The 19424-nt window shown below is 50.6% G+C and overlaps 24 non-coding genes across 24 annotated transcripts; all 24 read right to left on the bottom strand.

Moving 5' to 3' along the window:
- Positions 1 to 425: 425 nt before the first annotated feature.
- trnal-uag (transfer RNA leucine (anticodon UAG)) lies at positions 426 to 507 on the bottom strand. The gene has a single exon. It is a non-coding gene; the product is annotated as a tRNA-Leu (tRNA).
- Positions 508 to 704: 197 nt separating this feature from the next.
- Positions 705 to 786, bottom strand: trnal-uag (transfer RNA leucine (anticodon UAG)). The gene has a single exon. It is a non-coding gene; the product is annotated as a tRNA-Leu (tRNA).
- A 197-nt stretch (positions 787 to 983) lies between these two features.
- trnal-aag (transfer RNA leucine (anticodon AAG)) lies at positions 984 to 1065 on the bottom strand. The gene has a single exon. It is a non-coding gene; the product is annotated as a tRNA-Leu (tRNA).
- Positions 1066 to 1722: 657 nt separating this feature from the next.
- On the bottom strand, positions 1723 to 1804 carry trnal-uag (transfer RNA leucine (anticodon UAG)). Its single transcript has one exon. It is a non-coding gene; the product is annotated as a tRNA-Leu (tRNA).
- Positions 1805 to 2001: 197 nt separating this feature from the next.
- trnal-uag (transfer RNA leucine (anticodon UAG)) lies at positions 2002 to 2083 on the bottom strand. Its single transcript has one exon. It is a non-coding gene; the product is annotated as a tRNA-Leu (tRNA).
- A 1754-nt stretch (positions 2084 to 3837) lies between these two features.
- Positions 3838 to 3919, bottom strand: trnal-uag (transfer RNA leucine (anticodon UAG)). The gene has a single exon. It is a non-coding gene; the product is annotated as a tRNA-Leu (tRNA).
- A 691-nt stretch (positions 3920 to 4610) lies between these two features.
- On the bottom strand, positions 4611 to 4692 carry trnal-uag (transfer RNA leucine (anticodon UAG)). Its single transcript has one exon. It is a non-coding gene; the product is annotated as a tRNA-Leu (tRNA).
- A 626-nt stretch (positions 4693 to 5318) lies between these two features.
- Positions 5319 to 5400, bottom strand: trnal-uag (transfer RNA leucine (anticodon UAG)). Its single transcript has one exon. It is a non-coding gene; the product is annotated as a tRNA-Leu (tRNA).
- A 197-nt stretch (positions 5401 to 5597) lies between these two features.
- On the bottom strand, positions 5598 to 5679 carry trnal-uag (transfer RNA leucine (anticodon UAG)). Its single transcript has one exon. It is a non-coding gene; the product is annotated as a tRNA-Leu (tRNA).
- Positions 5680 to 7006: 1327 nt separating this feature from the next.
- trnal-uag (transfer RNA leucine (anticodon UAG)) lies at positions 7007 to 7088 on the bottom strand. Its single transcript has one exon. It is a non-coding gene; the product is annotated as a tRNA-Leu (tRNA).
- A 197-nt stretch (positions 7089 to 7285) lies between these two features.
- trnal-aag (transfer RNA leucine (anticodon AAG)) lies at positions 7286 to 7367 on the bottom strand. The gene has a single exon. It is a non-coding gene; the product is annotated as a tRNA-Leu (tRNA).
- A 691-nt stretch (positions 7368 to 8058) lies between these two features.
- Positions 8059 to 8140, bottom strand: trnal-uag (transfer RNA leucine (anticodon UAG)). The gene has a single exon. It is a non-coding gene; the product is annotated as a tRNA-Leu (tRNA).
- Positions 8141 to 8337: 197 nt separating this feature from the next.
- trnal-aag (transfer RNA leucine (anticodon AAG)) lies at positions 8338 to 8419 on the bottom strand. The gene has a single exon. It is a non-coding gene; the product is annotated as a tRNA-Leu (tRNA).
- A 691-nt stretch (positions 8420 to 9110) lies between these two features.
- trnal-uag (transfer RNA leucine (anticodon UAG)) lies at positions 9111 to 9192 on the bottom strand. The gene has a single exon. It is a non-coding gene; the product is annotated as a tRNA-Leu (tRNA).
- A 197-nt stretch (positions 9193 to 9389) lies between these two features.
- Positions 9390 to 9471, bottom strand: trnal-uag (transfer RNA leucine (anticodon UAG)). Its single transcript has one exon. It is a non-coding gene; the product is annotated as a tRNA-Leu (tRNA).
- A 1600-nt stretch (positions 9472 to 11071) lies between these two features.
- Positions 11072 to 11153, bottom strand: trnal-aag (transfer RNA leucine (anticodon AAG)). The gene has a single exon. It is a non-coding gene; the product is annotated as a tRNA-Leu (tRNA).
- A 691-nt stretch (positions 11154 to 11844) lies between these two features.
- trnal-aag (transfer RNA leucine (anticodon AAG)) lies at positions 11845 to 11926 on the bottom strand. Its single transcript has one exon. It is a non-coding gene; the product is annotated as a tRNA-Leu (tRNA).
- Positions 11927 to 12896: 970 nt separating this feature from the next.
- On the bottom strand, positions 12897 to 12978 carry trnal-aag (transfer RNA leucine (anticodon AAG)). The gene has a single exon. It is a non-coding gene; the product is annotated as a tRNA-Leu (tRNA).
- A 970-nt stretch (positions 12979 to 13948) lies between these two features.
- Positions 13949 to 14030, bottom strand: trnal-aag (transfer RNA leucine (anticodon AAG)). The gene has a single exon. It is a non-coding gene; the product is annotated as a tRNA-Leu (tRNA).
- Positions 14031 to 15000: 970 nt separating this feature from the next.
- trnal-aag (transfer RNA leucine (anticodon AAG)) lies at positions 15001 to 15082 on the bottom strand. The gene has a single exon. It is a non-coding gene; the product is annotated as a tRNA-Leu (tRNA).
- Positions 15083 to 16051: 969 nt separating this feature from the next.
- On the bottom strand, positions 16052 to 16133 carry trnal-aag (transfer RNA leucine (anticodon AAG)). The gene has a single exon. It is a non-coding gene; the product is annotated as a tRNA-Leu (tRNA).
- A 970-nt stretch (positions 16134 to 17103) lies between these two features.
- trnal-aag (transfer RNA leucine (anticodon AAG)) lies at positions 17104 to 17185 on the bottom strand. Its single transcript has one exon. It is a non-coding gene; the product is annotated as a tRNA-Leu (tRNA).
- A 970-nt stretch (positions 17186 to 18155) lies between these two features.
- On the bottom strand, positions 18156 to 18237 carry trnal-aag (transfer RNA leucine (anticodon AAG)). Its single transcript has one exon. It is a non-coding gene; the product is annotated as a tRNA-Leu (tRNA).
- Positions 18238 to 19207: 970 nt separating this feature from the next.
- Positions 19208 to 19289, bottom strand: trnal-aag (transfer RNA leucine (anticodon AAG)). Its single transcript has one exon. It is a non-coding gene; the product is annotated as a tRNA-Leu (tRNA).
- Positions 19290 to 19424: the final 135 nt, after the last annotated feature.

Below are 19424 nucleotides of genomic sequence, written 5' to 3'. Positions count from 1 at the left end.
CGTGGGAGAGATTGATGCATCCTGCCCGACTTGCGTGTCCCTGAAGGCCCTGGCTGTTGCCAAGGAAAGCGTTTTCTTCTATTCCCAGAACTTTTGCACCTTTTCGGAGCACGCTTAAGCTGTCTGGCCCTCTTTAAAAGCACAGCTGGCAGCAGTCGGATTCGAACCCACGCCCCCGAAGAGACTGGAGCCTAAATCCAGCGCCTTAGACCCCTCGGCCACGCTACCCTGTCGGGGCTCTCTTCGTGGGCCCCGTTCTGCCCATTTGTTTTACAGCAATAGAGCAAGCTTCGGCTGTGGACCTTCACTGAGGCTCTGAAGCCCGTCGAGTGCGGCCAAGGAAGAGAACGGGAGCATGCAGTGTCACTTCTCCAGTCTTTTTTGCTCAGGCATAGCAGCCACAAGAGCCTTCTAAAAGGCTGTCTTGGCAGCGGTGGGATTCGAACCCACGCCCCCGAAGAGACTGGAGCCTAAATCCAGCGCCTTAGACCCCTCGGCCACGCCACCCTGTCGGGGCTCTCTTTGAGGGCCCCGTTCTGCCCATTTGTTTTACAGCAATAGAGCAAGCTTCGGCTGTGGACCTTCACTGAGGCTCTGAAGCCCGTCGAGTGCGGCCAAGGAAGAGAACGGGAGCATGCAGTGTAACTTCTCCAGTCTTTTTTGCTCAGGCATAGCAGCCACAAGAGCCTTCTAAAAGGCTGTCTTGGCAGCGGTGGGATTCGAACCCACGCCCCCGAAGAGACTGGAGCCTAAATCCAGCGCCTTAGACCCCTCGGCCACGCTACCCTGCTGGGGTTCTCTTCGTGGGCCCCGTTCTGCCCATTTGTTTTACAGCAATAGAGCAAGCTTCGGCTGTGGACCTTCACTGAGGCTCTGAAGCCCGTCGAGTGCGGCCAAGGAAGAGAACGGGAGCATGCAGTGTCACTTCTCCAGTCTTTTTGGCTCAGGCATAGCAGCCACAAGAGCCTTCTAAAAGGCTGTCTTGGCAGCGGTGGGATTCGAACCCACGCCCCCGAAGAGACTGGAGCCTTAATCCAGCGCCTTAGACCGCTCGGCCACGCTACCGTGCAAGAATGTCTTCCATGGGCCATTTTCCGCCTACATTTATTGATTTCATTTTTACCATGTCTTGCTTCTGCCACAAGTACATCCGTTGAAATTCTACGTGCCTTGAAGGAGCTCCTCGACAGGTGGAAAGGCCTCCTAAATACAGGGGGGAGGCAGTTACACTCCTGGAGGCCCCCCTCCCTGCAAGCTGCAGTTTCCATCTCTAATCAAACACACCTGAATCAGCTAAGCAAAGCCTTCATGGCATCCTGGCAGCCAGCTGTGCGTGTCCCTCAAGGCCCTGGCTGTTCACCAAAAACTATCAATTCAAGTTAGCTATTCCATTACTTTTAGCACCTTTTAGCACGCTTAAGCTGTCTGGCCCTCTTTAAAAGCAACAGCTGGCAGCAGTCAGATTCGAACCCAGGAAAAGACTGGAGCCTTAAAGCAGCGATTACTTGGTAACCACTGTACGAAGGGTGGGGCCCAGGGATAGGGCCCCGTTCTGCCTTACAGCAATAGAGACAACCGTCGTGGGAGAGATTGATGGATCCTGCACTGAGTGCTCTGAAGGCCCTGGCTGTTGCCAAGGAAGAGAACGTTTTCTTCTATTCCCAGAACTTTTGCACCTTTTCGGAGCATAGCAGCCACAAGGCCCTCTTTAAAAGCACAGCTTGGCAGCGGTGGAATTCGAACCCACGCCCCCGAAGAGACTGGAGCCTAAATCCAGCGCCTTAGACCCCTCGGCCACGCTACCCTGTCGGGGCTCTCTTCGTGGGCCCCGTTCTGCCCATTTGTTTTACAGCAATAGAGCAAGCTTCGGCTGTGGACCTTCACTGAGGCTCTGAAGCCCGTCGAGTGCGGCCAAGGAAGAGAACGGGAGCATGCAGTGTCACTTCTCCAGTCTTTTTTGCTCAGGCATAGCAGCCACAAGAGCCTTCTAAAAGGCTGTCTTGGCAGCGGTGGGATTCGAACCCACGCCCCCGAAGAGACTGGAGCCTAAATCCAGCGCCTTAGACCGCTCGGCCACGCTACCATGCTAAAATGCCTTCCATGGGCCATTTTCCGCCTACATTTTTTGATTTCATTTTTATCATGTCTCGCTTCGCCACAAGTACATCCGTTGAAATTCTTACGTGCCTTTAAGGAGCTCCTCGACAGGTGGAAAGGCCTCCTAAATACAGGGGTGCGCAGTTACACTCCTGGAGGCTCCACCCCCTCCCTGCAAGCTGCAGTTTCCATCTCTAATCAAACACACCTGAATCAGCTAAGCAAAGCCTTCAGGCCTTACTGCAAAATGGCAGCCAGCTGTGTCGCAGTTCAACTCAAAATCACGAGGTAGTTGTCATTTCACCAAAAACTATCAATGAGTCAAGTTAGCTGCTTCCATTATTTTAGACTGTACATTATTATTACATTCAAATTCGTTTTTAAAGTGTTATTACTATGATTGTAAGCTAACAATGCGGGCATTGACTCAAAGTGTAAACGATTAAAGCACGATTACTTGGTAACCACTGTACGAAGGGTGGGGCCCAGGGATAGAAACGAGTCACCCCGCCTTAGCAATGAGACAACCGTCGTGGGAGAGATTGATGCATCCTGCCCGACTTGCGTGTCCCTGAAGGCCCTGGCTGTTGCCAAGGAAAGCGTTTTCTTCTATTCCCAGAACTTTTGCACCTTTTCGGAGCACGCTTAAGCTGTCTGGCCCTCTTTAAAAGCACAGCTGGCAGCAGTCAGATTCGAACCCACGCCCCCGAAGAGACCGGAGCCTAAATCCTACGTGCCTTTAAGGAGCTCCCTGTCGACAGGTGGAAAGGCCCCGTTCTGCCCATTTGTTTTAAATACAGGGGTGCGCAGTTACACTTCACTGAGGCTCCACCCGTCTCCCCGTGCAAGCTGCAGTTTCCATCTCTAATCAAACACAAGAGCCTTCTAATCAGCTAAGCAAAGCCTTCAGGCCTTACTGCAAAATGGCAAGCTGTGTCGCCCATTTGTTCAACTCAAAAAGCGTCGGCTGTGGACGAGGTAGTTGTCAGTGCGGCCAAAAACTATCAATGAGTCAAGTTAGCTGCTCTCCAGTCTTTTTTGCTCAGGCTGTACAGAGCCTTAAAAGGATGTCTTGGCAGCGGTGGGATTCGAACCCACGCCCCCGTTTTAAAGACTGGAGCCTTAATCCAGCGCCTATGGCCACGCTAAGCCGTGCAACAATGTCTTCCATGGGCCATTTTCCGCCTACTCATTTTTACCAGTCTTGCTTTGCCACAAGTACGATTGAAAGCACGATTAATTGGTAACCCACTGTACGAAGGGCGGGGCCCAGGGATAGGAACGAGTCACCCCGCCTTAGCAATCAGACAACCGTCGTGGGAGAGATTGATGCATCCTGCCCGACTTGCGTGTCCCTGAAGGCCCTGGCTGTTGCCAAGGAAAGCGTTTTCTTCTATTCCCAGAACTTTTGCACCTTTTCGGAGCACGCTTAAGCTGTCTGGCCCTCTTTAAAAGCACAGCTGGCAGCAGTCAGATTCGAACCCACGCCCCCGAAGAGACTGGAGCCTAAATCCAGCGCCTTAGACCCCTCGGCCACGCTACCCTGTCGGGGCTCTCTTCGTGGGCCCCGTTCTGCCCATTTGTTTTACAGCAATAGAGCAAGCTTCGGCTGTGGACCTTCACTGAGGCTCTGAAGCCCGTCGAGTGCGGCCAAGGAAGAGAACGGGAGCATGCAGTGTCACTTCTCCAGTCTTTTTTGCTCAGGCATAGCAGCCACAAGAGCCTTCTAAAAGGCTGTCTTGGCAGCGGTGGGATTCGAACCCACGCCCCCGAAGAGACTGGAGCCTAAATCCAGCGCCTTAGACCGCTCGGCCACGCTACCATGCTAAAATGCCTTCCATGGGCCATTTTCCGCCTACATTTTTTGATTTCATTTTTATCATGTCTCGCTTCGCCACAAGTACATCCGTTGAAATTCTTACGTGCCTTTAAGGAGCTCCTCGACAGGTGGAAAGGCCTCCTAAATACAGGGGTGCGCAGTTACACTCCTGGAGGCTCCACCCCCTCCCTGCAAGCTGCAGTTTCCATCTCTAATCAAACACACCTGAATCAGCTAAGCAAAGCCTTCAGGCCTTACTGCAAAATGGCAGCCAGCTGTGTCGCAGTTCAACTCAAAATCACGAGGTAGTTGTCATTTCACCAAAAACTATCAATGAGTCAAGTTAGCTGCTTCCATTATTTTAGACTGTACATTATTATTACATTCAAATTCGTTTTTAAAGTGTTATTACTATGATTGTAAGCTAACAATGCGGGCATTGACTCAAAGTGTAAACGATTAAAGCACGATTACTTGGTAACCACTGTACGAAGGGTGGGGCCCAGGGATAGAAACGAGTCACCCCGCCTTAGCAATGAGACAACCGTCGTGGGAGAGATTGATGCATCCTGCCCGACTTGCGTGTCCCTGAAGGCCCTGGCTGTTGCCAAGGAAAGCGTTTTCTTCTATTCCCAGAACTTTTGCACCTTTTCGGAGCACGCTTAAGCTGTCTGGCCCTCTTTAAAAGCACAGCTGGCAGCAGTGGGATTCGAACCCACGCCCCCGAAGAGACTGGAGCCTAAATCCAGCGCCTTAGACCCCTCGGCCACGCTACCCTGTGGGCTCTCTTCGTGGGCCCCGTTCTGCCCATTTGTTTTACAGCAATAGAGCAAGCTTCGGCTGTGGACCTTCACTGAGGCTCTGAAGCCCGTCGAGTGCGGCCAAGGAAGAGAACGGGAGCATGCAGTGTAACTTCTCCAGTCTTTTTTGCTCAGGCATAGCAGCCACAAAGCCTTCAGGCCTTACTGCAAAATGGCAGCAAGCTGTGTCGCAGTTCAACTCAAAATCACGAGGTAGTTGTCATTTCACCAAAAACTATCAATGAGTCAAGTTAGCTGCTTCCATTATTTTAGACTGTACATTATTATTACATGCAAATTCATTTTTAAAGTATTATTACTATGATCGTAAGCTAACAATGCGGGCATTGACTCAAAGTGTAAACGATTAAAGCACGATTACTTGGTAACCACTGTACGAAGGGCGGGGCCCAGGGATAGGAACGAGTCACCCCGCCTTAGCAAAGAGACAACCGTCGTGGGAGAGATTGATGCATCCTGCCCGACTTGCGTGTCCCTGAAGGCCCTGGCTGTTGCCAAGGAAAACGTTTTCTTCTATTCCCAGAACTTTTGCACCTTTTCGGAGCACGCTTAAGCTGTCTGGCCCTCTTTAAAAGCACAGCTGGCAGCGGTGGGATTCGAACCCACGCCCCCGAAGAGACTGGAGCCTAAATCCAGCGCCTTAGACCCCTCGGCCACGCTACCCTGTCGGGGCTCTCTTCGTGGGCCCCGTTCTGCCCATTTGTTTTACAGCAATAGAGCAAGCTTCGGCTGTGGACCTTCACTGAGGCTCTGAAGCCCGTCGAGTGCGGCCAAGGAAGAGAACGGGAGCATGCAGTGTCACTTCTCCAGTCTTTTTTGCTCAGGCATAGCAGCCACAAGAGCCTTCTAAAAGGCTGTCTTGGCAGCGGTGGGATTCGAACCCACGCCCCCGAAGAGACTGGAGCCTAAATCCAGCGCCTTAGACCGCTCGGCCACGCTACCATGCTAAAATGCCTTCCATGGGCCATTTTCCGCCTACATTTATTGATTTCATTTTTATCATGTCTCGCTTCGCCACAAGTACATCCGTTGAAATTCTTACGTGCCTTTAAGGAGCTCCTCGACAGGTGGAAAGGCCTCCTAAATACAGGGGTGCGCAGTTACACTCCTGGAGGCTCCACCCCCTCCCTGCAAGCTGCAGTTTCCATCTCTAATCAAACACACCTGAATCAGCTAAGCAAAGCCTTCAGGCCTTACTGCAAAATGGCAGCCAGCTGTGTCGCAGTTCAACTCAAAATCACGAGGTAGTTGTCATTTCACCAAAAACTATCAATGAGTCAAGTTAGCTGCTTCCATTATTTTAGACTGTACATTATTATTACATTCAAATTCGTTTTTAAAGTGTTATTACTATGATTGTAAGCTAACAATGCGGGCATTGACTCAAAGTGTAAACGATTAAAGCACGATTACTTGGTAACCACTGTACGAAGGGTGGGGCCCAGGGATAGAAACGAGTCACCCCGCCTTAGCAATGAGACAACCGTCGTGGGAGAGATTGATGCATCCTGCCCGACTTGCGTGTCCCTGAAGGCCCTGGCTGTTGCCAAGGAAAGCGTTTTCTTCTATTCCCAGAACTTTTGCACCTTTTCGGAGCACGCTTAAGCTGTCTGGCCCTCTTTAAAAGCACAGCTGGCAGCGGTGGGATTCGAACCCACGCCCCCGAAGAGGAACTCCTACGTGCCTTTATGGAGCTCCTCGACAGGTGGAAAGGCCTCCTAAATACAGGGGTGCGCAGTTACACTCCTGGAGGCTCCACCCCCTCCCTGCAAGCTGCAGTTTCCATCTCTAATCAAACACACCTGAATCAGCTAAGCAAAGCCTTCAGGCCTTACTGCAAAATGGCAGCCAGCTGTGTCGCAGTTCAACTCAAAATCACGAGGTAGTTGTCATTTCACCAAAAACTATCAATGAGTCAAGTTAGCTGCTTCCATTATTTTAGACTGTACATTATTATTACATTCAAATTCGTTTTTAAAGTGTTACTATGATTGTAAGCTAACAATGCGGGCATTGACTCAAAGTGTAAACGATTAAAGCACGATTACTTGGTAACCACTGTACGAAGGGTGGGGCCCAGGGATAGGAACGAGTCACCCCGCCTTCGCAATGAGACAACCGTCGTGGGAGAGATTGATGCATCCTGCCCGACTTGCGTGTCCCTGAAGGCCCTGGCTGTTGCCAAGGAAAGCGTTTTCTTCTATTCCCAGAACTTTTGCACCTTTTCGGAGCACGCTTAAGCTGTCTGGCCCTCTTTAAAAGCACAGCTTGGCAGCGGTGGGATTCGAACCCACGCCCCCGAAGAGACTGGAGCCTAAATCCAGCGCCTTAGACCCCTCGGCCACGCTACCCTGTCGGGGCTCTCTTCGTGGGCCCCGTTCTGCCCATTTGTTTTACAGCAATAGAGCAAGCTTCGGCTGTGGACCTTCACTGAGGCTCTGAAGCCCGTCGAGTGCGGCCAAGGAAGAGAACGGGAGCATGCAGTGTCACTTCTCCAGTCTTTTTTGCTCAGGCATAGCAGCCACAAGAGCCTTCTAAAAGGCTGTCTTGGCAGCGGTGGGATTCGAACCCACGCCCCCGAAGAGACTGGAGCCTTAATCCAGCGCCTTAGACCGCTCGGCCACGCTACCATGCTAAAATGCCTTCCATGGGCCATTTTCTGCCTACATTTTTTGATTTCATTTTTATCATGTCTCGCTTCGCCACAAGTACATCCGTTGAAATTCCTACGTGCCTTTAAGGAGCTCCTCGACAGGTGGAAAGGCCTCCTAAATACAGGGGTGCGCAGTTACACTCCTGGAGGCTCCACCCCCTCCCTGCAAGCTGCAGTTTCCATCTCTAATCAAACACACCTGAATCAGCTAAGCAAAGCCTTCAGGCCTTACTGCAAAATGGCAGCCAGCTGTGTCGCAGTTCAACTCAAAATCACGAGGTAGTTGTCATTTCACCAAAAACTATCAATGAGTCAAGTTAGCTGCTTCCATTATTTTAGACTGTACATTATTATTACATTCAAATTCATTTTTAAAGTGTTATTACTATGATTGTAAGCTAACAATGCGGGCATTGACTCAAAGTGTAAACGATTAAAGCACGATTACTTGGTAACCACTGTACGAAGGGCGGGGCCCAGGGATAGAAACGAGTTACCCCGCCTTAGCAATGAGACAACCGTCGTGGGAGAGATTGATGCATCCTGCCCGACTTGCGTGTCCCTGAAGGCCCTGGCTGTTGCCAAGGAAAACGTTTTCTTCTATTCCCAGAACTTTTGCACCTTTTCGGAGCACGCTTAAGCTGTCTGGCCCTCTTTAAAAGCACAGCTGGCAGCAGTGGGATTCGAACCCACGCCCCCGAAGAGACTGGAGCCTAAATCCAGCGCCTTAGACCCCTCGGCCACGCTACCCTGTCGGGGCTCTCTTCGTGGGCCCCGTTCTGCCCATTTGTTTTACAGCAATAGAGCAAGCTTCGGCTGTGGACCTTCACTGAGGCTCTGAAGCCCGTCGAGTGCGGCCAAGGAAGAGAACGGGAGCATGCAGTGTCACTTCTCCAGTCTTTTTTGCTCAGGCATAGCAGCCACAAGAGCCTTCTAAAAGGCTGTCTTGGCAGCGGTGGGATTCGAACCCACGCCCCCGAAGAGACTGGAGCCTTAATCCAGCGCCTTAGACCGCTCGGCCACGCTACCATGCTAAAATGCCTTCCATGGGCCATTTTCCGCCTACATTTTTTGATTTCATTTTTATCATGTCTTGCTTCGCCACAAGTACATCCGTTGAAATTCCTACGTGCCTTTAAGGAGCTCCTCGACAGGTGGAAAGGCCTCCTAAATACAGGGGTGCGCAGTTACACTCCTGGAGGCTCCACCCCCTCCCTGCAAGCTGCAGTTTCCATCTCTAATCAAACACACCTGAATCAGCTAAGCAAAGCCTTCAGGCCTTACTGCAAAATGGCAGCCAGCTGTGTCGCAGTTCAACTCAAAATCACGAGGTAGTTGTCATTTCACCAAAAACTATCAATGAGTCAAGTTAGCTGCTTCCATTATTTTAGACTGTACATTATTATTACATTCAAATTCGTTTTTAAAGTGTTATTACTATGATTGTAAGCTAACAATGCGGGCATTGACTCAAAGTGTAAACGATTAAAGCACGATTACTTGGTAACCACTGTACGAAGGGTGGGGCCCAGGGATAGGAACGAGTCACCCCGCCTTCGCAATGAGACAACCGTCGTGGGAGAGATTGATGCATCCTGCCCGACTTGCGTGTCCCTGAAGGCCCTGGCTGTTGCCAAGGAAAACGTTTTCTTCTATTCCCAGAACTTTTGCACCTTTTCGGAGCACGCTTAAGCTGTCTGGCCCTCTTTAAAAGCACAGCTGGCAGCAGTTGGATTCGAACCCACGCCCCCGAAGAGACTGGAGCCTAAATCCAGCGCCTTAGACCCCTCGGCCACGCTACCCTGTCGGGGCTCTCTTCGTGGGCCCCGTTCTGCCCATTTGTTTTACAGCAATAGAGCAAGCTTCGGCTGTGGACCTTCACTGAGGCTCTGAAGCCCGTCGAGTGCGGCCAAGGAAGAGAACGGGAGCATGCAGTGTCACTTCTCCAGTCTTTTTTGCTCAGGCATAGCAGCCACAAGAGCCTTCTAAAAGGCTGTCTTGGCAGCGGTGGGATTCGAACCCACGCCCCCGAAGAGACTGGAGCCTAAATCCAGCGCCTTAGACCCCTCGGCCACGCTACCATGCGAAAATGCCTTCCTTGGGCCATTTTCCAACTACATTTATTGATTTCATTTTTATCATGTCTCGCTTCTCCACAAGTACAGCCGTTGAACTTCCTACGTGCGTTTAAGGCGCTCCTCGACAGGTGGTCAGGCCTCCGAAATACAGGGGTGTGCCGTTACCATCCAGGAGGCTCCACCCCGTCCCTGCACGCTGCAGTTCTCCATCTCTAATCAAACACACCTGAATCAGCTAAGCAAAGCCTTCAGGCCTTACTGCAAAATGGCAGCCAGCTGTGTCGCAGTTCAACCCAAAATCAGGAGGTAGTTGTCATTTCACCAAAAACTAATCCAGCGCCTTAGACCGCTCGGCCACGCTACCGTGCAGGAATGTCTTCCATGGGCCATTTTCCGCCTACATTTATTAATTTCATTTTTACCATGTCTTGCTTTGCCACAAGTACATCCGTTGAAATTAGATTAATTGGTAACCCACGTACGAAGGGCGGGGCCCAGGGGTAGGAACGAGTCACCCCACCTTAGTAATCAGACAACCGTCGTGGGAGAGATTGATGCATCCTGCCCGACTTGCGTGTCCCTGAAGGCCCTGGCTGTTGCCAAGGAAAGCGTTTTCTTCTATTCCCAGAACTTTTGCACCTTTTCGGAGCACGCTTAAGCTGTCTGGCCCTCTTTAAAAGCACAGCTGGCAGCGGTGGGATTCGAACCCACGCCCCCAAAGAGGAACTCCTACGTGCCTTTAAGCAGCTCCTCGACAGATGGAAAGGCCTCCTAAATACAGGGGTGCGCAGTTACACTCCTGGAGGCTCCACCCCCTCCCTGCAAGCTGCAGTTTCCATCTCTAATCAAACACACCTGAATCAGCTAAGCAAAGCCTTCAGGCCTTACTGCAAAATGGCAGCCAGCTGTGTCGCAGTTCAACTCAAAATCACGAGGTAGTTGTCATTTCACCAAAAACTATCAATGAGTCAAGTTAGCTGCTTCCATTATTTTAGACTGTACATTATTATTACATTCAAATTCGTTTTTAAAGTGTTATTACTATGATTGTAAGCTAACAATGCGGGCATTGACTCAAAGTGTAAACGATTAAAGCACGATTACTTGGTAACCACTGTACGAAGGGTGGGGCCCAGGGATAGAAACGAGTCACCCCGCCTTAGCAATGAGACAACCGTCGTGGGAGAGATTGATGCATCCTGCCCGACTTGCGTGTCCCTGAAGGCCCTGGCTGTTGCCAAGGAAAACGTTTTCTTCTATTCCCAGAACTTTTGCACCTTTTCGGAGCACGCTTAAGCTGTCTGGCCCTCTTTAAAAGCACAGCTGGCAGCAGTCGGATTCGAACCCACGCCCCCGAAGAGACTGGAGCCTAAATCCAGCGCCTTAGACCCCTCGGCCACGCTACCCTGTCGGGGCTCTCTTCGTGGGCCCCGTTCTGCCCATTTGTTTTACAGCAATAGAGCAAGCTTCGGCTGTGGACCTTCACTGAGGCTCTGAAGCCCGTCGAGTGCGGCCAAGGAAGAGAACGGGAGCATGCAGTGTCACTTCTCCAGTCTTTTTTGCTCAGGCTTAGCAGCCTCAAGAGCCTTCTAAAAGGCTGTCTTGGCAGCGGTGGGATTCGAACCCACGCCCCCGAAGAGACTGGAGCCTTAATCCAGCGCCTTAGACCGCTCGGCCACGCTACCATGCGAAAATGCCTTCCATGGGCCATTTTCTGCCTACATTTATTGATTTCATTTTTATCATGTCTTGCTTTGCCACAAGTACATCCGTTGAAATTCCTACGTGCCTTTAAGGAGCTCCTCGACAGGTGGAAAGGCCTCCTAAATACAGGGGTGTGCAGTTACACTCCTGGAGGCTCCACCCCCTCCCTGCAAGCTGCAGTTTCCATCTCTAATCAAACACACCTGAATCAGCTAAGCAAAGCCTTCAGGCCTTACTGCAAAATGGCAGCCAGCTGTGTCGCAGTTCAACTCAAAATCACGAGGTAGTTGTCATTTCACCAAAAACTATCAATGAGTCAAGTTAGCTGCTTCCATTATTTTAGACTGTACATTATTATTACATTCAAATTCATTTTTAAAGTGTTATTACTATGATTGTAAGCTAACAATGCGGGCATTGACTCAAAGTGTAAACGATTAAAGCACGATTACTTGGTAACCCACGTACGAAGGGCGGGGCCCAGGGATAGGAACGAGTCACCCCACCTTAGTAATCAGACAACCGTCGTGGGAGAGATTGATGCATCCTGCCCGACTTGCGTGTCCCTGAAGGCCCTGGCTGTTGCCAAGGAAAGCGTTTTCTTCTATTCCCAGAACTTTTGCACCTTTTCGGAGCACGCTTAAGCTGTCTGGCCCTCTTTAAAAGCACAGCTGGCAGCAGTCGGATTCGAACCCACGCCCCCGAAGAGACTGGAGCCTTAATCCAGCGCCTTAGACCGCTCGGCCACGCTACCATGCTAAAATGCCTTCCATGGGCCATTTTCCGCCTACATTTTTTGATTTCATTTTTATCATGTCTCGCTTCGCCACAAGTACATCCGTTGAAATTCCTACGTGCCTTTAAGGAGCTCCTCGACAGGTGGAAAGGCCTCCTAAATACAGGGGTGCGCAGTTACACTCCTGGAGGCTCCACCCCCTCCCTGCAAGCTGCAGTTTCCATCTCTAATCAAACACACCTGAATCAGCTAAGCAAAGCCTTCAGGCCTTACTGCAAAATGGCAGCCAGCTGTGTCGCAGTTCAACTCAAAATCACGAGGTAGTTGTCATTTCACCAAAAACTATCAATGAGTCAAGTTAGCTGCTTCCATTATTTTAGACTGTACATTATTATTACATTCAAATTCATTTTTAAAGTGTTATTACTATGATTGTAAGCTAACAATGCGGGCATTGACTCAAAGTGTAAACGATTAAAGCACGATTACTTGGTAACCACTGTACGAAGGGTGGGGCCCAGGGATAGAAACGAGTCACCCCGCCTTAGCAATGAGACAACCGTCGTGGGAGAGATTGATGCATCCTGCCCGACTTGCGTGTCCCTGAAGGCCCTGGCTGTTGCCAAGGAAAGCGTTTTCTTCTATTCCCAGAACTTTTGCACCTTTTCGGAGCACGCTTAAGCTGTCTGGCCCTCTTTAAAAGCACAGCTGGCAGCAGTCGGATTCGAACCCACGCCCCCGAAGAGACTGGAGCCTAAATCCAGCGCCTTAGACCCCTCGGCCACGCTACCCTGTCGGGGCTCTCTTCGTGGGCCCCGTTCTGCCCATTTGTTTTACAGCAATAGAGCAAGCTTCGGCTGTGGACCTTCACTGAGGCTCTGAAGCCCGTCGAGTGCGGCCAAGGAAGAGAACGGGAGCATGCAGTGTCACTTCTCCAGTCTTTTTTGCTCAGGCATAGCAGCCACAAGAGCCTTCTAAAAGGCTGTCTTGGCAGCGGTGGGATTCGAACCCACGCCCCCGAAGAGACTGGAGCCTTAATCCAGCGCCTTAGACCGCTCGGCCACGCTACCATGCGAAAATGCCTTCCATGGGCCATTTTCTGCCAACATTTATTGATTTCATTTTTATCATGTCTCGCTTCGCCACAAGTACATCCGTTGAAATTCCTACGTGCCTTTAAGGAGCTCCTCGACAGGTGGAAAGGCCTCCTAAATACAGGGGTGCGCAGTTACACTCCTGGAGGCTCCACCCCCTCCCTGCAAGCTGCAGTTTCCATCTCTAATCAAACACACCTGAATCAGCTAAGCAAAGCCTTCAGGCCTTACTGCAAAATGGCAGCCAGCTGTGTCGCAGTTCAACTCAAAATCACGAGGTAGTTGTCATTTCACCAAAAACTATCAATGAGTCAAGTTAGCTGCTTCCATTATTTTAGACTGTACATTATTATTACATTCAAATTCATTTTTAAAGTGTTATTACTATGATTGTAAGCTAACAATGCGGGCATTGACTCAAAGTGTAAACGATTAAAGCACGATTACTTGGTAACCACTGTACGAAGGGCGGGGCCCAGGGATAGAAACGAGTCACCCCGCCTTAGCAATGAGACAACCGTCGTGGGAGAGATTGATGCATCCTGCCCGACTTGCGTGTCCCTGAAGGCCCTGGCTGTTGCCAAGGAAAGCGTTTTCTTCTATTCCCAGAACTTTTGCACCTTTTCGGAGCACGCTTAAGCTGTCTGGCCCTCTTTAAAAGCACAGCTGGCAGCAGTCGGATTCGAACCCACGCCCCCGAAGAGACTGGAGCCTAAATCCAGCGCCTTAGACCCCTCGGCCACGCTACCCTGTCGGGGCTCTCTTCGTGGGCCCCGTTCTGCCCATTTGTTTTACAGCAATAGAGCAAGCTTCGGCTGTGGACCTTCACTGAGGCTCTGAAGCCCGTCGAGTGCGGCCAAGGAAGAGAACGGGAGCATGCAGTGTCACTTCTCCAGTCTTTTTTGCTCAGGCATAGCAGCCACAAGAGCCTTCTAAAAGGCTGTCTTGGCAGCGGTGGGATTCGAACCCACGCCCCCGAAGAGACTGGAGCCTTAATCCAGCGCCTTAGACCGCTCGGCCACGCTACCATGCTAAAATGCCTTCCATGGGCCATTTTCCGCCTACATTTATTGATTTCATTTTTATCATGTCTTGCTTCGCCACAAGTACATCCGTTGAAATTCCTACGTGCCTTTAAGGAGCTCCTCGACAGGTGGAAAGGCCTCCTAAATACAGGGGTGCGCAGTTACACTCCTGGAGGCTCCACCCCCTCCCTGCAAGCTGCAGTTTCCATCTCTAATCAAACACACCTGAATCAGCTAAGCAAAGCCTTCAGGCCTTACTGCAAAATGGCAGCCAGCTGTGTCGCAGTTCAACTCAAAATCACGAGGTAGTTGTCATTTCACCAAAAACTATCAATGAGTCAAGTTAGCTGCTTCCATTATTTTAGACTGTACATTATTATTACATTCAAATTCGTTTTTAAAGTGTTATTACTATGATTGTAAGCTAACAATGCGGGCATTGACTCAAAGTGTAAACGATTAAAGCACGATTACTTGGTAACCACTGTACGAAGGGTGGGGCCCAGGGATAGAAACGAGTCACCCCGCCTTAGCAATGAGACAACCGTCGTGGGAGAGATTGATGCATCCTGCCCGACTTGCGTGTCCCTGAAGGCCCTGGCTGTTGCCAAGGAAAGCGTTTTCTTCTATTCCCAGAACTTTTGCACCTTTTCGGAGCACGCTTAAGCTGTCTGGCCCTCTTTAAAAGCACAGCTGGCAGCAGTCGGATTCGAACCCACGCCCCCGAAGAGACTGGAGCCTAAATCCAGCGCCTTAGACCCCTCGGCCACGCTACCCTGTCGGGGCTCTCTTCGTGGGCCCCGTTCTGCCCATTTGTTTTACAGCAATAGAGCAAGCTTCGGCTGTGGACCTTCACTGAGGCTCTGAAGCCCGTCGAGTGCGGCCAAGGAAGAGAACGGGAGCATGCAGTGTCACTTCTCCAGTCTTTTTTGCTCAGGCATAGCAGCCACAAGAGCCTTCTAAAAGGCTGTCTTGGCAGCGGTGGGATTCGAACCCACGCCCCCGAAGAGACTGGAGCCTTAATCCAGCGCCTTAGACCGCTCGGCCACGCTACCATGCGAAAATGCCTTCCATGGGCCATTTTCTGCCAACATTTATTGATTTCATTTTTATCATGTCTCGCTTCGCCACAAGTACATCCGTTGAAATTCCTACGTGCCTTTAAGGAGCTCTTCGACAGATGGAAAGGCCTCCTAAATACAGGGGTGCGCAGTTACACTCCTGGAGGCTCCACCCCTCCCTGCAAGCTGCAGTTTCCATCTCTAATCAAACACACCTGAATCAGCTAAGCAAAGCCTTCAGGCCTTACTGCAAAATGGCAGCCAGCTGTGTCGCAGTTCAACTCAAAATCACGAGGTAGTTGTCATTTCACCAAAAACTATCAATGAGTCAAGTTAGCTGCTTCCATTATTTTAGACTGTACATTATTATTACATTCAAATTCATTTTTAAAGTGTTATTACTATGATTGTAAGCTAACAATGCGGGCATTGACTCAAAGTGTAAACGATTAAAGCACGATTACTTGGTAACCACTGTACGAAGGGCGGGGCCCAGGGATAGGAACGAGTCACCCCGCCTTAGCAATGAGACAACCGTCGTGGGAGAGATTGATGCATCCTGCCCGACTTGCGTGTCCCTGAAGGCCCTGGCTGTTGCCAAGGAAAGCGTTTTCTTCTATTCCCAGAACTTTTGCACCTTTTCGGAGCACGCTTAAGCTGTCTGGCCCTCTTTAAAAGCACAGCTGGCAGCAGTTGGATTCGAACCCACGCCCCCGAAGAGACTGGAGCCTAAATCCAGCACCTTAGACCCCTCGGCCACGCTACCCTGTCGGGGCTCTCTTCGTGGGCCCCGTTCTGCCCATTTGTTTTACAGCAATAGAGCAAGCTTCGGCTGTGGACCTTCACTGAGGCTCTGAAGCCCGTCGAGTGCGGCCAAGGAAGAGAACGGGAGCATGCAGTGTCACTTCTCCAGTCTTTTTTGCTCAGGCATAGCAGCCACAAGAGCCTTCTAAAAGGCTGTCTTGGCAGCGGTGGGATTCGAACCCACGCCCCCGAAGAGACTGGAGCCTTAATCCAGCGCCTTAGACCGCTCGGCCACGCTACCATGCTAAAATGCCTTCCATGGGCCATTTTCTGCCTACATTTTTTGATTTCATTTTTATCATGTCTTGCTTCGCCACAAGTACATCCGTTGAAATTCCTACGTGCCTTTAAGGAGCTCCTCGACAGGTGGAAAGGCCTCCTAAATACAGGGGTGCGCAGTTACACTCCTGGAGGCTCCACCCCCTCCCTGCAAGCTGCAGTTTCCATCTCTAATCAAACACACCTGAATCAGCTAAGCAAAGCCTTCAGGCCTTACTGCAAAATGGCAGCCAGCTGTGTCGCAGTTCAACTCAAAATCACGAGGTAGTTGTCATTTCACCAAAAACTATCAATGAGTCAAGTTAGCTGCTTCCATTATTTTAGACTGTACATTATTATTACATTCAAATTCATTTTTAAAGTGTTATTACTATGATTGTAAGCTAACAATGCGGGCATTGACTCAAAGTGTAAACGATTAAAGCACGATTACTTGGTAACCACTGTACGAAGGGTGGGGCCCAGGGATAGAAACGAGTCACCCCGCCTTAGCAATGAGACAACCGTCGTGGGAGAGATTGATGCATCCTGCCCGACTTGCGTGTCCCTGAAGGCCCTGGCTGTTGCCAAGGAAAGCGTTTTCTTCTATTCCCAGAACTTTTGCACCTTTTCGGAGCACGCTTAAGCTGTCTGGCCCTCTTTAAAAGCACAGCTGGCAGCAGTCGGATTCGAACCCACGCCCCCGAAGAGACTGGAGCCTAAATCCAGCGCCTTAGACCCCTCGGCCACGCTACCCTGTCGGGGCTCTCTTCGTGGGCCCTGTTCTGCCCATTTGTTTTACAGCAATAGAGCAAGCTTCGGCTGTGGACCTTCACTGAGGCTCTGAAGCCCGTCGAGTGCGGCCAAGGAAGAGAACGGGAGCATGCAGTGTCACTTCTCCAGTCTTTTTTGCTCAGGCATAGCAGCCACAAGAGCCTTCTAAAAGGCTGTCTTGGCAGCGGTGGGATTCGAACCCACGCCCCCGAAGAGACTGGAGCCTTAATCCAGCGCCTTAGACCGCTCGGCCACGCTACCATGCGAAAATGCCTTCCATGGGCCATTTTCTGCCGACATTTATTGATTTCATTTTTATCATGTCTCGCTTCGCCACAAGTACATCCGTTGAAATTCCTACGTGCCTTTAAGGAGCTCCTCGACAGATGGAAAGGCCTCCTAAATACAGGGGTGCGCAGTTACACTCCTGGAGGCTCCACCCCCTCCCTGCAAGCTGCAGTTTCCATCTCTAATCAAACACACCTGAATCAGCTAAGCAAAGCCTTCAGGCCTTACTGCAAAATGGCAGCCAGCCGTGTCGCAGTTCAACTCAAAATCACGAGGTAGTTGTCATTTCACCAAAAACTATCAATGAGTCAAGTTAGCTGCTTCCATTATTTTAGACTGTACATTATTATTACATTCAAATTCATTTTTAAAGTGTTATTACTATGATTGTAAGCTAACAATGCGGGCATTGACTCAAAGTGTAAACGATTAAAGCACGATTACTTGGTAACCACTGTACGAAGGGCGGGGCCCAGGGATAGAAACAAGTCACCCCGCCTTAGCAATGAGACAACCGTCGTGGGAGAGATTGATGCATCCTGCCCGACTTGCGTGTCCCTGAAGGCCCTGGCTGTTGCCAAGGAAAACGTTTTCTTCTATTCCCAGAACTTTTGCACCTTTTCGGAGCACGCTTAAGCTGTCTGGCCCTCTTTAAAAGCACAGCTTGCAGCGGTTGGATTCGAACCCACGCCCCCGAAGAGACTGGAGCCTAAATCCAGCACCTTAGACCCCTCGGCCACGCTACCCTGTCGGGGCTCTCTTCGTGGGCCCCGTTCTGCCCATTTGTTTTACAGCAATAGAGCAAGCTTCGGCTGTGGACCTTCACTGAGGCTCTGAAGCCCGTCGAGTGCGGCCAAGGAAGAGAACGGGAGCATGCAGTGTCACTTCTCCAGTCTTTTTTGCTCAGGCATAGCAGCCACAAGAGCCTTCTAAAAGGCTGTCTTGGCAGCGGTGGGATTCGAACCCACGCCCCCGAAGAGACTGGAGCCTTAATCCAGCGCCTTAGACCGCTCGGCCACGCTACCATGCTAAAATGCCTTCCATGGGCCATTTTCCGCCTACATTTTTTGATTTCATTTTTATCATGTCTTGCTTCGCCACAAGTACATCCGTTGAAATTCCTACGTGCCTTTAAGGAGCTCCTCGACAGGTGGAAAGGCCTCCTAAATACAGGGGTGCGCAGTTACACTCCTGGAGGCTCCACCCCCTCCCTGCAAGCTGCAGTTTCCATCTCTAATCAAACACACCTGAATCAGCTAAGCAAAGCCTTCAGGCCTTACTGCAAAATGGCAGCCAGCTGTGTCGCAGTTCAACTCAAAATCACGAGGTAGTTGTCATTTCACCAAAAACTATCAATGAGTCAAGTTAGCTGCTTCCATTATTTTAGACTGTACATTATTATTACATTCAAATTCATTTTTAAAGTGTTATTACTATGATTGTAAGCTAACAATGCGGGCATTGACTCAAAGTGTAAACGATTAAAGCACGATTACTTGGTAACCACTGTACGAAGGGTGGGGCCCAGGGATAGAAACGAGTCACCCCGCCTTAGCAATGAGACAACCGTCGTGGGAGAGATTGATGCATCCTGCCCGACTTGCGTGTCCCTGAAGGCCCTGGCTGTTGCCAAGGAAAGCGTTTTCTTCTATTCCCAGAACTTTTGCACCTTTTCGGAGCACGCTTAAGCTGTCTGGCCCTCTTTAAAAGCACAGCTGGCAGCAGTCGGATTCGAACCCACGCCCCCGAAGAGACTGGAGCCTAAATCCAGCGCCTTAGACCCCTCGGCCACGCTACCCTGTCGGGGCTCTCTTCGTGGGCCCTGTTCTGCCCATTTGTTTTACAGCAATAGAGCAAGCTTCGGCTGTGGACCTTCACTGAGGCTCTGAAGCCCGTCGAGTGCGGCCAAGGAAGAGAACGGGAGCATGCAGTGTCACTTCTCCAGTCTTTTTTGCTCAGGCATAGCAGCCACAAGAGCCTTCTAAAAGGCTGTCTTGGCAGCGGTGGGATTCGAACCCACGCCCCCGAAGAGACTGGAGCCTTAATCCAGCGCCTTAGACCGCTCGGCCACGCTACCATGCGAAAATGCCTTCCATGGGCCATTTTCTGCCGACATTTATTGATTTCATTTTTATCATGTCTCGCTTCGCCACAAGTACATCCGTTGAAATTCCTACGTGCCTTTAAGGAGCTCCTCGACAGATGGAAAGGC

Source organism: Chanodichthys erythropterus, chromosome 19, assembly GCF_024489055.1.
Source record: "Chanodichthys erythropterus isolate Z2021 chromosome 19, ASM2448905v1, whole genome shotgun sequence".
Lineage (NCBI taxonomy): Eukaryota > Metazoa > Chordata > Actinopteri > Cypriniformes > Xenocyprididae > Chanodichthys > Chanodichthys erythropterus.
The sequence above is the reverse complement of the archived record's forward strand: the minus strand, read 5'-3'. Positions and strand labels throughout refer to the sequence as shown.